The 16,404-nt window shown below is 42.4% G+C and overlaps 1 protein-coding gene across 2 annotated transcripts in view; it reads right to left on the minus strand.

The window, feature by feature from the left end:
- Positions 1-16,404, minus strand: part of NIM1K (NIM1 serine/threonine protein kinase) — a 66,760-nt gene that overhangs the window by 43,714 nt on the left and 6,642 nt on the right. The window contains exons 1-3 of one of the 2 annotated variants that reach the window (XM_019811263.3): positions 7,465-7,922; positions 6,883-7,069; positions 6,585-6,678 (exon numbers count right to left, since the gene is read on the minus strand). The exons of the other annotated variant lie outside the window; for it this stretch is intronic. The gene's annotated coding sequence lies outside the window, so the exon portion shown is untranslated. Of the gene's footprint in view, positions 1-6,584; positions 6,679-6,882; positions 7,070-7,464; positions 7,923-16,404 lie in introns of those variants that run through there. 2 annotated transcript variants of the gene reach the window in all.

Consider the following 16,404-nt stretch of genomic DNA (forward strand, 5'->3'; position numbering starts at 1 on the left):
TATGACTTGTCCATGGTCTCCAAAATACTTTGTCCTTGCTCACCTTCCCCCAAAAGCCCTCTTTAATTAAGCAAATGTTTCCTTATCTTTCTACCCAACTTCTGATACTTTACCGCATTACTCACAGGTATCAAATGCATTGATTACAAGACATCATTCACATTTAAACTCAAATCTTGCATACCAGAGGATAAAAGCAATTCTTTGATCTCTGTAGCCACTACATCTGCTCTCAGCTGCTGCAGCTTTTCATTTGTTGTTACGAGGAACAATTCAAAATTCACGGGAGGCTGGCTCCTATGAGCTCCAAGTTGACTCCTGGCTTGGACAGCCTGGAGAAGACATAGGGATCAACTCCCTGCCTGGTTTCCATAAAGGACACCCCCTCAACTCACCTCACAGAGAACCATTCCTAAGGTCTTCATAAAAGAGCACTTTAGTGCATATAAAATATGGCATCTCTACATTTTTAAATGCTCTCAGGAAAGAAAATGGTAACAAAGGGCATTTACATTTCTTTATCCATTTATACCTAGAGGTATACCAGGATCAAAGACTAAGTTGCTTTTTAAAAAACAAATAAGTATTCATCTTGATGGGAAACAGAAAAGCTTCTAGGGGGGCAGGAAATTCATAAATCATGCAGTCATTCTGGACTTTACATGAAGAGAAAATACATCAAAACCCCACTGGCCTTTCATCTGAAGGGAGCCTGATATATAATGATGTAAATCCATTAATGAACATGAGTTGTGGAGTCAAAAATCACACAGGCCTACCTGGCTTGGAAAAGCAAAATAAACTGCTCTGAAAAACAGTATGGAGGTTCCTCAAAAAATTAAAAATAGAATTACCCTATGACCCAGCAATTGCACTACTAGGTATTTATCCAAGGGACACAGGTATGCTGTTTCGAAGGGGCACATGCACCCCAATGTTCATAGCAGCACTATCAACAATAGCCAAAGTATGGAAAAAGCCCAAATGTCCATCGATGGAGGAATGGATAAAGAAGATGTGGTATATATACACAATGGAGGATTACTCACCAATCAAAAAGAATGAAATCTTGCCATTTGCAACTATGTGGATGGAACCGGAGGGTATTATGCTAAGCGAAATTAGTCAGAGAAAGACAAATATCATATGACTTCACTCATATGAGGACTTTAAGATACAAAACAGGTGAACACAAGGGAAAGGAAGCAAAAATGATATAAAAACAGGGAGGGGGACAAAATACAAGAGACTCATAAATATGGAGAACAAACTAAAGGTTACTGGAGGGGTTGTGGGAGGGGGGATGGGCTAAATGAAGGAATCTACTCCTGAAATCATTGTTGCACTATATGCGGACTAACTTGAATGTAAATTTAAAAAAATAATAAATTAAAAATCATTAAAAATTTAAATATTAAAAAAAAAAAAGGAGAGTCAGGGCCTTCCCACGTCTGACTGTGCCTCTCCTGCTCCAAGAACTGCTTGGCACAGGCTTCTGCACAGAGGACCTTCGTGATTGAGGAAGAGAAAGGCAAGTGTAATTAGAGACACTTTGTTCCCTAGAGCGGCACCGTTTGGGGGCTGATTGAGGGAGTGATTACACAATGCTGAAGAGGCAGGTTAAGTGCTGCCCACCAGGGAGCCAGGAGGCTTTGGAAGCCAGTTCTGAGAATTACATACTGTTCCATAGTGCTTGCTAATTGACCCGGTATTTCTGGATGAAAAAATTTCCCCAAGGAGTGGTGTTAAAGTAGATAATGAGGATCTCTCATCTCACAGAGCAGTTCAGAGGCAGAGTTTGAGCTCTGGAGACTAGATATTATTTCAGCGCATCAAATGGCAAGAAGATCACCGATTGAACACGAAACGATTCGGTAGGTGCGTCAAGGTTTCCACTGTGATTCTCAGCCCACACTCCGCTCTCCCGGCCCTGTACTACCTTAGTTGGAACAATTTTATGAATTATTTATAATTGTAAAGATAAGGCGTGTATAGGCGAACAGCCATAAGGTCCACGAAAGGGCACATTTCTGAGAGCTTCATGAAAATAGTCACTCACTATTCACTGAAGCAGGGATCTAGTCATACATAAGGAAAGATATCTGCCAAGTGCAGGAAAAGTTCTGGACCCTCGAGTTCCCAACCGTTGACAGTGAAATGAAATTGGGCTGAAGGTAGAGAATCCAAGGAGCTCTATCATATTTTACTCTGTATACTTCTGCGTGTGCCGTTTTTACTATGATCACCACAGAGATTTTCTTGGCCTAGGGGCTAAAAATATACGTTTATCTCCACCAATATCTGGAGGTTGTGGCCTGTCTCTGATGACCATGGATGTAAAAGTGACTCCTCCCCGATATGGTAAACCACCCCCCCCCACCCCGGACTGAGATGGTCTAGTCCAGTACTCCAAAGTCGCGATTTTTAAAAGTTTGCAATTCAGAAATAAGATGGTTTAGAAAGAAATGAAACCTGGCACCACATTAAATCAAGTGGTTGAAATGGTGACATTGCTTATACAGAATAGATTCCCAAACAGAAGTAGACACTCAAATATTGGTGATGAACATACATGACACTTAGGGAGCCAGTATCCTGCACTGGGCCTGGAAGACCATGGAGAGGGAGCTAAGCCTCTATTCGAGAAGGCATCTGTAAATATTTTGTTGTTTGTTTCTCTTGAAGCTGGGGCTTTGGGAATCCTGAAGAAAACAGTGCAATGAGCCCTGGGCCCAGGATCATGGGGAAAATTCTCTTCTCAGTCCCTGATGCTTTGGAATATTCAGGAACAATCCCAGAGATATATTTAGCTGTTGCCTGGGGCTTTGTTCCCAGACAGATTTGGGGGCTGGGAGTGGGTGGTGCATGACGCTGGGAGAAAGACGAGTCTCTGTCAGGCGGCATCTTCTTTTTTGTGCCACTGAGCAGGAGTCCCAGAGTGAGTAAGGGGACCAGGTTACCTCTGCGTGGAGGAGCACATGCCAGGGGAGGACAAGCGATGAGTGAGAGGATTGGGAGGCCCTGCTGAGCCCTCCTCTCCTGAGCCAACTTGAGTCAGCAGCCTCATGACAGAGCTGTGCTGAAATGGTGGTCGTGTCGGAGGCTGAATCTGGTCCTGAGGATTTTAAAGTCTGTGAGGATCCCCAGAGGAGGGCATTTTAAAACACTCTTTGGAGCCTGGACGAAGTGCAAAACATGGAGGGACTCTGCAGGGGGAACAGATGTGAGAGGTGTGCCTGCCTCGGAGGGGCAGTATCACTCCAAAGGCAGAGCTTGGCCAGTACCCTGTGGGCCCGGTCAGAATCTAAGTGCCATCCCAGGTTTCTCTCTTCCCTTCACCTAGTCCTGTAAGCCCCCCCACTTCAATACCACCCCAGTCCTTTCACCCATCAGCCTGACTCCTGCACGACTGGATCCCACAGCAGATGGAGAGGCACATGCAGGGACGAGCCAATACAAGTCTTAAAATATTTTGAAATTTGATCTATCTTTTTCAAGGCATCTCAACAATCATCATAAGAAAAATCAGAACATGCACTTTATTAGGCATTTTATGGTTATCTTTGCCTAAATTCTAAATTGCATGTTAGGCTGATGAGGGCAATTGCCCCCTAACGGTCTAAATCCTGCCCTGGACCTAGCTGACTGAAACAGCCTCCTGACAGCCTTTCCTGCATGCTGTCTTTCCCAGCTCCACTCTATCCTCCAGGAAACCATCTGCAGGAGCTTTCTAAAATTTAGGTATTACTGCTCTGCTTAAACGAACTTCACTAAAATGAATATGGAACAGGGGCGCCTGGGTGGCTCAGTTGATTAAGCATCCAACTCTTGGTTTCGGATCAGGTCATGATCTCACGGCTTCGTGGGTTCGAGCCCCACATTGGGATCTGTGCTGGCAGTGCGGATCCTGCTTGGGATTCTCTGTTTCCCTTGCTCTCTGCCCCTCCCCTACTCGTGCTGACTCTGTCTTTCTCAAAAGAAATAAGTAAACTTTTAAACAAAATTTAAAATGAATATTGGGTGGAATTCAATCTCCATTGCATGGTCTAGAAAGCTCTTCGAGATCTGGCTTTTGATTTTATTTCTAGTCTTATTTCTCATGTCCCCTGCTCCCACTTGCCCCACTCCACATGCCCTGATAGGATTCAGGGCATGCTACCCCAAATGCGGCACCTTGATATATTGAGTATTTTAAGCAGGAGAGTCCGTTTGACTTCCTTCTCCCCTGAAACATGCTATAAAATCTTCAGGTGAGGGGTGCCCTCCCTGTACCTGAAGAAAAGGAGCATCCTTATCTCTGAAGACAAGGGGCACCAGTTAGAATCCTAACAATTAGGCCTTGCTAAGCTTCCCCCAATTTATACACTTACCTCATACAGTGGTCCCTCCTTATCCTTGGGGGATGTGTCCCAAGACCATGAGTGGATGTCTGAAACCACAGAGACTACTGAGCTCTGTGGATACTATGATATTTCTTATATGTGTATATCTATGATAAGGTTTAATTTATAAGTTAGGAACAGTAAGAGATTAACAGCAATAGCTCATAACAAAATAGAACAATTACAACAATATGCTGTCATAAAAGCCATGTGAATGTGGTCTGCCAAAATATCTTATTGGACTGTACTCACCTTTCTTGTGAAGATGTGAAATGATAAAACGCTTGTGTGGTGAGATGAGGTGAATGACATAGGCGTGGTGACTTAGCGTTAGGCTACCCTTGACCTTCTGCAGATAAGACAGAAGGAGAATCTTCTACTTCGGGGCCCCACTTGACCTCAGGTAACTGAAATCGTGGAAAGCAAACCCGCGGATAAGGGGGGACCACTGTACTCCTTGACTTATCATAGTGTTCCTCCACGACTCTCCACTCCTCATCAAACCCAGCATAAAATACTCAGCTCTGTTTCTGTAGGTCTTCATTTCCTTGTAAAGGCTCCCATGTTGCATCAAACTTAGGTTAAACACTTGTGTACATTCTTGTCCTGTTAATCTTTGTCAATTTACTTTTCAGACCCAGCCAAGGACTCTAGGAAGGTCCAGGAGCACTTTTCCTCCCCTACAGCCTTATATTTGAGAACATCAAAATACTTGAGGGCCCACAAGCATCCCATGCTGCTTCACGCCTCCACGCCTTGGTACATGACATTCCTTCTACAGGGACTGTTTTCTTTAACCTGTTCCCCCTCGAACCTTCCAAACTCTACCCCGCTGTGCAGTCTTCCTCGACTCCTTTAAGTCTGTGGTACTCTCAGAGTATTTCATGCGCCTGTCTGTGCACATCTGTCTCTTGTGTGAACATCTCTATCTGTCTAGACAATAAGGGTACTGAGGGCAGGGAGGATGTTCTATTCACCTCTCTCTCTAAATGGTGCCTGGCACATCATAGGTACTCAATACTTGTTTATGGAATAGATGAATGAGTGAACAAATTAAAACAGAGTTATTTTGTTGGTAAGCACAACAATTATTTTGAATTCTTGTTTTATAAGAGATTAATTCCATCCTTTTTCTTATTTCAATCATCTAATGGTTAAAATTCTACTTATTATTCAAACGTCTCTTCTCTTCTTTTCTCTTCTCTTCTCTTCTCGATACTTCAGGCAGAACACAGCTCTTCCTCTGGTATTTCCCGCACGAACTCTGTGTTTTCCTTGAACATCTTCACATTCTGTCTAGTGTTTGTGCTACTTGTGTACATATTTGTCCTCCCTACTGGAATGTGGGGTTCTATGGGGCAAGTCCTCAATCTTATTAACTTCAGGATTCTGGACACCGAGTACCCAGGAGGAGTTCATAAACGCCACGTGAATTGATCTGAGTTGTGCAGATATTTTAAAGGGTAGTGTGGATCCCAGAAGATACAGAAATAGATATTTCTATCATATACTTCTCTGGTGGAAAAACAACAGCAACAGCAACCACAACACTAAAACAACTGTTCTATGATAAAGAAAATATAAAGGCAAAAAAAAAAAAATTGAAAACAACCAAACAAAATCCCAAAACTCTTTGAAGTATCTTCTCTTGAAACAAGGGCACATTTGTTACATGTGCCCCCAGCCGGAATAACTCTGGCTGGAAAATTTCTGAAACATTGTGGATTTGGTGAGATGCCCTGTTGTTTTTCTAGAACATTCTAAGGTTCCCAGTGAAGCACACCTCAAATGTGGGTAGACATTCCTAAGAAGGCTATTTGAGTTGGAAGCATCAGAATGTTTACAGACCAGCATTTGCTCCAGCCCACAGACAATAAAAACAGCCCAATTATGGCTTCCTTTTGGAAGGTTAAAATGATCACAGTAAGAATAAAAAAGGCTCCATATTCCTTTGTTTTTATTTTCAGGGTGTGATATGTTAGCAGCCTCCAGCAGAATTTGCTTTATTTTAAAGCATGCGAAATAATCCCTGCTCTATTTTCAAGACCTTCTCTGCACGTCTCAATTCCTCCAAAGCAGTTCTGCAAAATACACATCCATGCACTTGCCTTTTGCCCTTCTCCCCACTCCTTTCCTTCTTTATGTTTATACTTCCCCAGGGGAGCCAAAGCCAACACTAATTAGCAGTGAATTAAATCTTACCTCCAGGACACCAGAGGGTCAGTGTTTACCCAGGGTTCCAAGGCATCCCTGCTCTCCTTCCCACAGGCTCAGACTCACAGTTAAATATCCAGCCCTGAAGGGAAGTTCTGAGATCAGAATCAATTATGCAATTTATTCCTAAAGTTTTATCTTTCCTATCATAAAATATCTTTTTCCTGCCGGGGTAGTTTTACCTACCTAGCTTGCTAGGACTGGAACACATTTGCTCCTTACCTCTTTCAGCCTTTAAGACCCTACTGAAATATGACCTTCTTCATGTTTTCTTTGCTCTACTTACCTAGACAATTAGTTGCTTCTTCCTCAGTCCCACTGAGTTCAATCTTGATATTCCCATATCTTATGTTCCATCTTGATATCCCACATCTTACGTTCTATCAGTTCATATTCTAATTGTATTTTGTCTCTCTAGACTGATCTCTGCTGCTTATTTATCTCATATCTTCAATATTCCCCAGCATCTAACCCTAGGATATGAGAGGCACCAAATAAATATTTTTTAAAAGAAAAAGGATTAAGACATAATATATGAAAGGCACTGTAACAGAAACTTGTAAACTGCAAACTAATAGCACCTTTTGAAGGACATTTGACAGAAGCCACACTTTCAGTTGGTGTTAGCATAGTATTGTTAGCATTTTATTCATTCTAACAGTGAAAAAATAAAGGTACTTCTTTTAAGCGTTTACACTATGCCAGATACTGCACTCTGTTATGGATTTAATCATTATAACAAACTCTGTTTGATGATATTAAAATTCCCATTGCACTGATGAATAACTAACATTTTAGACAGGTGAAAGAATTTGTCCAAACTCAAAGAGCTGGCAAGTAGCAGGGAGAACAAGGGACCCAAGCCTACCGGACTCCATTTGCTGCCTCTATTTGCTGTATATTACTGTGGAACTTAATGCTCTAGGGAACCAGCAACCACCACGAAGTCCAGACTTGGGCATGACATGAATCAGCCATAGTAGCGAGGGCAGGCAGGAGAATCAGAAAGGAGTATTCTTTGTTTTTGGATAAACCACTGGGCCCTATCAACATCAGTAACAGTTAATACACAAATTAATTTTTTCTTCATTGCCAGCTTCGTAATGGGCTTATCACCACTGCAAAGTAGCCAAATTGACTTGATGAAACTCTAGATAACTCTGTGCTTTTGAATGACAACCTATAGTGAGAAAGTTCAAAATGGGTCATGATTATTATCATTATTGCTAAATGAGTCCAAATGCCTCAAAGGAGGTTATAAGTAAATAAGAACAATCCTTGCTATACATGTACATGCCATAGAAAAAACAAGCTATACTTTAAGCTACAACCACAACTCAGGTCATTTTGGAATAGAATACCGATTGAAAGTTTGGCAGCCTCTACAAGAAAGTGAAATTATAAGCCAATTTCACTCCCTAACCATAGATACCAAAAATGTAAAATAAAATAATAGTACTAAATCAAATCCAACAATATATTTATAAAGGCATCTCTCAATAAAATGTCTCCCAAGAATATAAGCCTTGCTTAACAATAGAAGATGTACGAATTTTATTAAGCACATAAATTAATTAAAGGAGAAAAGCAAAAGGGTATCTCAGCAGGTGCAGAAAAAGCATTTGCTAAAACTGTACACTCATTATTAATAAAATATCAGCAAACTAGGTGCAGAGGGGAACTTGCTCAAACAAGTTAAGTCTATCTACCAAAGACCTATAGCAAATATCTTTTTAAGTGGCTCAATATTAGAAGCAGTCTTGGGGTGCCTGGGTGGCTCAGTCAGTTGAGTGTCCAACTCTTGGTTTTGGCTCAGGTCATGATCTCACGGCTTTGTGGGCTCAAGCCCCACACCAGGCTCTGCGCTGGCGGCATGGAACCTGCTTGGGATTCTCTCTCTCTCTCCCTCTCTTTCTCTGCTCTTCCCCCACTCGTGCTATCTCTGTCTCTCTCAAAATAAATAAACTTAAAAAAAAAAAACAACAACAAGCTGTCTCTTCCTACAAAGTCAGGAAGAAAACAAGGATGCCTTCCAATACTGCTTCTATTCAATGTTTATTGGAACCTCTAGCCAATGAAAGAAGATGATAACTAAATATTGAAAAGAAAGAAATAAAATTATTCTTATTTTCAGACACATATTTTAAACATAGGAAAATCCCAGAGTCCCTACTCAGAAACCGTTAGAACTAATAAGTAGGTTTAACAGTGTTTCTAGACACAAGATTAGTGTAAATCCAGTAACATTCGTATTCACCATTAATACTCTGGTAACAATAAAGAAATAATATATATTCCATTGACAAGAGTAGCAATAAAATTCCTGAGAAACCTAAGCATAAATCCAATAAAGGAGCTGAGAGAGACATAAATTAGGAAAATTATGAAAGCTTATGGGAGAACATAAAAGAAGTTCTAATAAATGGAAAGACACCATGTTTAGTAAAGGAATGCTCAACATCATAAAGATGTAAACTCTCCCCCAAACGAACCTATAAGCCTAAGGGATTTCAGTCGAAATCTCTACTGTTCTCTGTTTTTGCGTGGTGGTATGCTTAAAACGGTATATTTGGTCTTTTGTTCTATGGCACCCACGTGCAAACAGACCTGTTTGAATATCACAACATAGACTGGTACTGCAAACATCTAAACCTTCTAAAAGAGGTATGAGCAAAACTATTACATATGGGTGGTTCAGAAGAGCCGCAGAAACCCTGAGTTTTGAGCAATTTTAGACAAGGCAATGAGTTGTACTGGGCATGGAACTGGGGGGAATCTTTTTCAGCATTTCCATGAATTAGCTAAAGCAGGAAATGTTCAGCAGATGATTGTAAACCTGACAAGTTGAAAAGTTGAGATGGGGTGTCTGGGTGGCTCAGTCAGTTAAGCATCCGACTTTGGCTCAGGTCATGATCTCGGTTTGTGGGTTTGAGCCCCATGCTGGGCTCTGTGCTGACAGCTCAGAGCCTGGAGCCTGCTTCAGATTCTGTGTCTGCCTCTTTCTCAACCCTTCCCCCACTCGCACTCTGTCTCTCTGTCAGAATAAATAAACATTTTAAAAAACTAAAGAAAAGGGGCGCCTGGGTGGCGCAGTCGGTTAAGCGTCCGACTTCAGCCAGGTCACGATCTCGCGGTCCGGGAGTTCGAGCCCCGCATCAGGCTCTGGGCTGATGGCTCGGAGCCTGGAGCCTGTTTCCGATTCTGTGTCTCCCTCTCTCTCTGCCCCTCCCTCATTCATGCTTTGTCTCTCTCTGTCCCAAAAATAAATAAACGTTGAGGGAAAAAAAAAAAAAAAAAAAAACTAAAGAAAAAAAAGTTGAGAAAATCAAAATCTACCTCAGGAAGATTTCATAAAAATAAATGAGTTTTTAGGAAGGAGGAAGATAAGGTAGGAAAGGAAGTGCCAATGAAGACTTATAAGGAGAAAAAAAACTCCAAAATAATTGCCAACCACACTGAAGGTGGTCAGGGATGGGGAGCGTGGAATGACCTCGGAACAGCAGTCCTTAGAACCTTGAAGATATCAATCAGGCATCGCTGTTTCAACAAGCAACCTAGATATCAAAATCCAGGGTGCAGTGACTCCTAAAAGTGGCAGAAGGACATTGGAATGCTTAATCTCTTCAGCTATTTGATAACATTATTTCCCATGAGAAAATCTAAACAAAAATTGGTTGGGTTGACTGAGCAGGCAAATTATCTAGATTCTAAATCTTTCATTTCAAAAATAAAAGTAATAAGGAACTAAGGCTGTAGAACATTGGTGGTGTCATTTAGAAAGGAGATACAGCTTTCCCCCACTTTCCAAAAGTAGAAGGTTCGTATGAAACCTTTCATAAGCTGAAATGGCAGAAAAGTGAAGGAGCCATTACCATTCATTTTTATGGGATTTTTTTTTTAGCATTCCCAGACCCCCAAAATACCCTTCTTGGGCTTTTCTAATCCTTTGGGACACGTTTTGCTAGTAGACGTTCAAAATAAATTGCGACAAAGCACAGATGCTCACAGACAACAACTCAAAGCTCTGTGATGCTCGTGTGCCCAGTGTAGTTCCCGAGGAAGGAGCTCGGTGTGGCCTCTGCCACTGTTCCGGGTGTACTGCCCCCATAGAGGCTTGCGGCAAAGCCGATGCTGAATGCATGTTCACTTTTTGCCTTTTTTCATAAAAGCCAAAAATCTTCTGCAGATTTCTCTCGGTGAGTGAAAACAGGTACCGACGTAGGTTTTTTGGTAAAAGCAGGATGGTGTAATGTGAACTTACAAAAGCGGGGGATACCTATAAGAGCAGAATGGGAGTGGGAGGGCTGGAGTTGAACCACCAACAGCACACTGTGTCAAAACTATTAACCTGTGACGTGCTGCTAGAATTTCTCAGAACACAAACCCAGGGACAGGTGAGTTACGCCTCACGGCCACTCTGCTCCTTGGACCAGAGATGTTAGGTCATTGAACGTGTAAAGAATTCAGAACCCGGAATAAAACAAGTCTTTTCCTCCCGTGTCTTTCTTCCCTCCAGCCCATCAAGTACTACTGACCTTCCATGCTGTTTAGGAAATGCCTTCCTTCTGCCAAAAATGAACGGCAAGTTGCTTGGCTGGATGGATATGCATGCGCTTTGTGACCTCATGTCAGTTTTCCTCTGCAGTCTTACTTCTTAACACATCCTCAGACCAAAGTGACCTGAGGCCGCAAGCAGATTGGCTGTTTCCTGGTTTCCCTTGGTGACCCAAACACACTCATGGACTCTTAGGAACACAAAGTAGAGGACCCCCCACGATTATTTCATCTCTCACTTTGTATATGAGAAACAGATCCAGAGAGGAAAGAGACTTACTGACTGGTGGCCAGGGACAAAACAAGAACCAAATTTCTTTAATTTGTTTGTTTCCACTGTGTCAGCCCAACAGAATATATGCATTTGTAAAACAAATTGTTAGGATTTTAAAACCGAGCTAAGGGGAAAAAAAATAAACAGTTAAGTAAATAGTTTTATTTTAAATCAACTCGAAAGAATATTTGGAAGATACAAATATTTTCTCCTGACTAAGGAGGGCTTTATTACTAAATAGCCCAAGGTCACACTCTGCTACATTCTCCACAAGAGAATAATCTAGAAGATAAAATAACGTTTCTTCTCATATGCAAAATTTCTCTGATAAATTTTGTGACGGCAGAAAAGTATATCTGCCTTAATATGTAAGTGGCTTTCTAGTCTGTGTCATCAGTCCTCAAAACACTCCTAGGCCAAATCAATATCGTAGTATTGTATCCCATATTACGAAGTGGCATCACAGGCATTCGCCACATGTAATCTTGGCTTGTTATTTATCGTATGGTTGCCTTCTATCTTAAACTACCATTTAATAAGAGCCTACAGTAAATAGCAAGCGCTCAATAAGTGGAATGAACATAGCATTTGTCATTCAAACCAAGACACTTTTGAGCATAGAAGGGGTTGCTATTAATAATCACACTGGGACAACAGGTGCAAACCAGGGCTGTCGCTGGCAAAGTGGGACATATGAGCACCCTATCAATAAGTGACGAGCCACTGCTGGCTGGCTCACTCAACATCTTTACTAACTCTTTTCTCCCTTCCTCGACTTCTGCTATAGAAGCTGGAAGGCCCCCGTGCTCTTTCTCCCCGACAGCTAGGGCTGGCCCGGAGACACAGTTCTGGCAAATGGGACCTTAGTAAGGGATTTTCGATATCTTATGCTTTCCAATAAAATGGCATAGTTGTAAGTGGCCCAGCTCCTTTCCCTTTCTTCCTGTGTGGACCTTGTCTGGAGGTTTCGTGGCCAGCTAAGCACACTGAAATGATAACCATGACAGCGAGACTTCGGAAGAATGGCAGAGCAGAAAGATAGCAATAAACTAGGTCTCTGATGGCAACTAAAACAAAGCTATCAATGGCTTCTCGCTATATATGAATTGTGTCCTCCCCAGAATTCACACGTTGATGCCCTAAGCCCGGCGTGTTGGTATTTGGAGACAGGATTTAGGTTTAGATAAGGCCACAAGGGTAGGGCCCCCACGATGGGATTCGTGTCCTTAGGAGATCAGGGAGTTCCCTCTCTCTGCCATGTGAGGACACAGCAAGAACGTGGCCATCTGAAAGCCAGAGACAGTGCTCATCAGAACCCGAGCGTGCTGGCACCGTGGTATCGGACTTCCCACCTCCAGAACTGTGAGAAAATCAGTTTCTGTTGTTTGAGGCTCCCATTTTATGGTATTTTGTTATGGCAGCCTGAGCAGACCAAGACACCTATCTCGATCTCTTTTTCTACGTGAAAATAAACCTCTTTCAGCCAAGCTAATAGACCTCTTTTTATTCCTTGCAGCCAAAAGCATCCTTAACTTAGAATAGCTACTATTATTTGGTTCCAATTAGTTGATACAGATTTTCTTTAATCCTTACAACCGCCCTGAAAGGTGCCTGCAATTTACCCTCATTTTTACGAGGAAGAAACTGAACGCAAGAAGGACTTGATAACTTGTCCAAAGTTGTACAGGCAAGAAATATCAGTTGGATTTCCAGCTCAGGCCTCTCTGACCTCAGAGCCTGTGCCTCACACACAACAGATGCTGCTGCGTTACCTGGTCTCACGAGCAGGAGCCGTGAGTGTCGCAGGCAATCCCCCGAAAAGATGTTGCTAGAAAGAAGAAGGATGAAAGCGAGACGATTCTCCCTGACCTTCTTGCCACCCTAAGCAATGTGAGGTCGCTACCTTCACACTCTATTATGGAAGATTCTGTCAACATCAATGAAATGTTCAGTGGAGCAAACATTATTTTTAAGTGCCTGCCTACTTTATGCCAACCGTCTGAGGTGCTCGCCAAGAGCCATGTGGATGTGAATAAGTCATCCGCTGGCGGGACAAAGTAGATCCCTAAACAGACCAGTTAAATATAATGGACAAAGCAGTTGGCTAGAGATGCGCACAGGAGAGTGGGTGCTCAGAGAACAGCTAGCGTGTCATGAATGTGTAGGGAAAACTTCCTGAAGCAGATGAGGCCTGAAGGCAAGCAAGTACTAAGGTAAGGACACGTAGGTGAGGAAAACAGGGAAACGCGGCATCTAAAAATGTATTGTTGGGGCGCCTGGGTGGCTCAGTTGGTTAACCAACGGACGTCGGCTCAGGTCATGATCTCGTGGTTTGTGGGTTCGAGCCCCACATCGGGCTCTGTGCTGACTGCTCAGAGCCTGGAGCCTGTTTCAGATTCTGTGTCTCCCTCGCTCTCTGCCCCTCCCCCGCTTGTGCTCTGTCTCTCTCAAAATTGAATAAACGTTAAAAAAAATTAAAATGTCTTGTTGGATTTGAGGCATTTATATAAAGGGTGAGCAAATCTGTACCTTTTCGCTTTCTACACCAGCTCACGAACTGGTGGTGTTATGTCCGAGGAGTATTTGTCTAAACAAAAAGCTCAGAAAAGTTTAAAAGGCTTTATTATTTTTTAAATATTTATTTATTTTGAGAGAGAGTGTGTGTGAGTGCATGAGCTGGGGGGGGGGGGGGAAGGGGGGAGAGAACTCCAAGCAGGCTCCACACTGTAGCACAGAGCCTGATGCGGAGCTCAATTTCACAAACCGTGAGATCATGACCTGAGCTGAAATCATGAGTCAGATGCTTAACCGGCTGAGCCATCTAGGCACCCCAAGTTTAAAAGGCTTTAAAAGGAATCCTCATGATTCAATAAGTATGATCAGAGTGTATTTTGTTAACCAAGAATGGAACTAATAGTCTGTATTTGAATCGTTGTCTCCGTGGGCAACGTTCGCAAAATAATCTAGCATTTTGCACAAAATCTCGAACAAAAGAATTTTAAGTCACTGATCTGCAACTCACTGAATATTCTAGCAGTGTGACGAACAGGTTTAAGCCAAGAGAATCCTTACTTAGCATTGCTATATAGTAACCTTTGAAAGTGTCATGCCCTGTTTTCTATAGATATTAACCAATGCAATTGTTTTAGAGCTTTGGTAAATCTTTTTGACCTTCCTTGCCAGACAGTAGCCACCAGACCACACAGAATGGTTCTCACATGGGTGTTATGTGCTACACAGAGTGATTCTTTTTTTTTTTTTAATTTTTTTAATGATTATTTATTTTTTAGAGAGAGAGCGAGAGAGAGTGAAAGTGGAGGAGGGCAGAGAGAGGGAGAGACAGACACCCAGAATCTGAAGCAGGCTCCAGGCTCTGAGCTGTCAGTACAGAGCCCGACGCGGGGCTCGAACCCACGAACCACGAGATCATGACCTGAGCTGAAGTCGACACTTAACTGTCTGAGCCACCCAGGTGACCCCAGCAAGGGTGATTCTTAAGGAAGCCTGAGTTTAAGCAAGACAGAAGCACTCCTCTAAATGAACTGTTAAATGTCTCCGGCCACAGCCAGCCACCCAGTCCACACTCTTCTGAATAACATCTTTGCTTCCTGGGATATAGTAACTCTCTGGCATGTGCAAATGACAGAACACAAAAACGCCAACATAAATTTGCCTCCATGCTACATGCAGTGCTCTGAGGAGACACGAGTCCTCACTGGGGCTGCTCAAGGCTTAATTCCAAAACCGTGAAAGAGTTGCTAAGTGACTGTTTCTGGCCACACGTGTCCTGTGTGAGGAAAGCAGGCAGGCGACTGTCATGTACTGTGGAAGAGCCAAACTGGGTCAGATCTCTCAGAAGGAGATGGGGGAGATCAAAGCAGGCCGGACTTCTGGAAGTGTCTATACACAGAAGCTTTCTCACTGGCTTCCTAGCCTCAACTAATCACTGAGGCCGCGAGGAAAAACTAAAACATCAGGCCATTTCTCTTGGCCTTTGCTGTGCATGTGCCAAGATCCACACCTCCCAGCTTGGTGGCCCTACTGAGTCATGCCTCGCTACTTCCATTCAGGTTCTTGTCCATGCCACCCCCCCCCCCACTCCTCCATCATATTTTCACACGAGTATTCCCTCATTCTGCTGAATCCACACTTTTCAGGTGCCATCTCCAGAATGCTTTTATTGCGTAGGAAAAGATAAGACCTGTCTTAGTTGCAGGGGGACTTCTCAAATTCATGGTGGGAGGAACTCTCTTTACACCTGCCCCAAGCCCAAAGGGTCCAGAAGAAAGGGCTGGCTTCCCAGACAATTAGTACTTATTGAGGGCCTAATTTGTAAGGCTCTGTGTTAGGATCAATACAGAAAAGAAAACAAATATGTCATACAGAGAATACTGACTATCCAACAACAAGGCAAAAAGCTCAAAACATAAAGATAAATGGAAAGAGCAACAAATAAAATTGTATGTATGGTATCTCAATTTTTTTTCTTTGTTTTTAACTACCAAAAACAACCCTCTGAAATGTTAACCATGATAATCTCTCTAGCTGGGATTATACACAGGATTAGAGAGAGATTTATACATGATTGTTTCTTTCATTTTAACATTTATTTCTGTATTTTTGACAATAATACTAGCAACAATGACATTTATTTTGTGCCGGGCACCATTCTAAGAGCTTTACATGAGCCAACTCATTTAAGTCTTACAACAATCCTAGAAGGTACCTGCTGTTATTATGCCCAAAAAAGTAAGGCACAAAGAGATCAAACTATGTGCCCAAGGTCACATTTATAGTAAGTAAGTCACAGAGCCAGGATTCAAATGCAACAAAGCTATTTCCAGAATTAAGACTTAACCCCTATGCAAATGTATAGCTATTAGGACTACATCAAAATAAAGAGCGTCTGCACAGTGAAGGAAACAATCCACAAAACTAAAAGGTAACCCACTGAATGGGAAAAGATACTTGCATATGACA

Source organism: Felis catus, chromosome A1 (assembly GCF_018350175.1).
Source record: "Felis catus isolate Fca126 chromosome A1, F.catus_Fca126_mat1.0, whole genome shotgun sequence".
Taxonomy (NCBI): Eukaryota; Metazoa; Chordata; class Mammalia; order Carnivora; family Felidae; genus Felis; species Felis catus.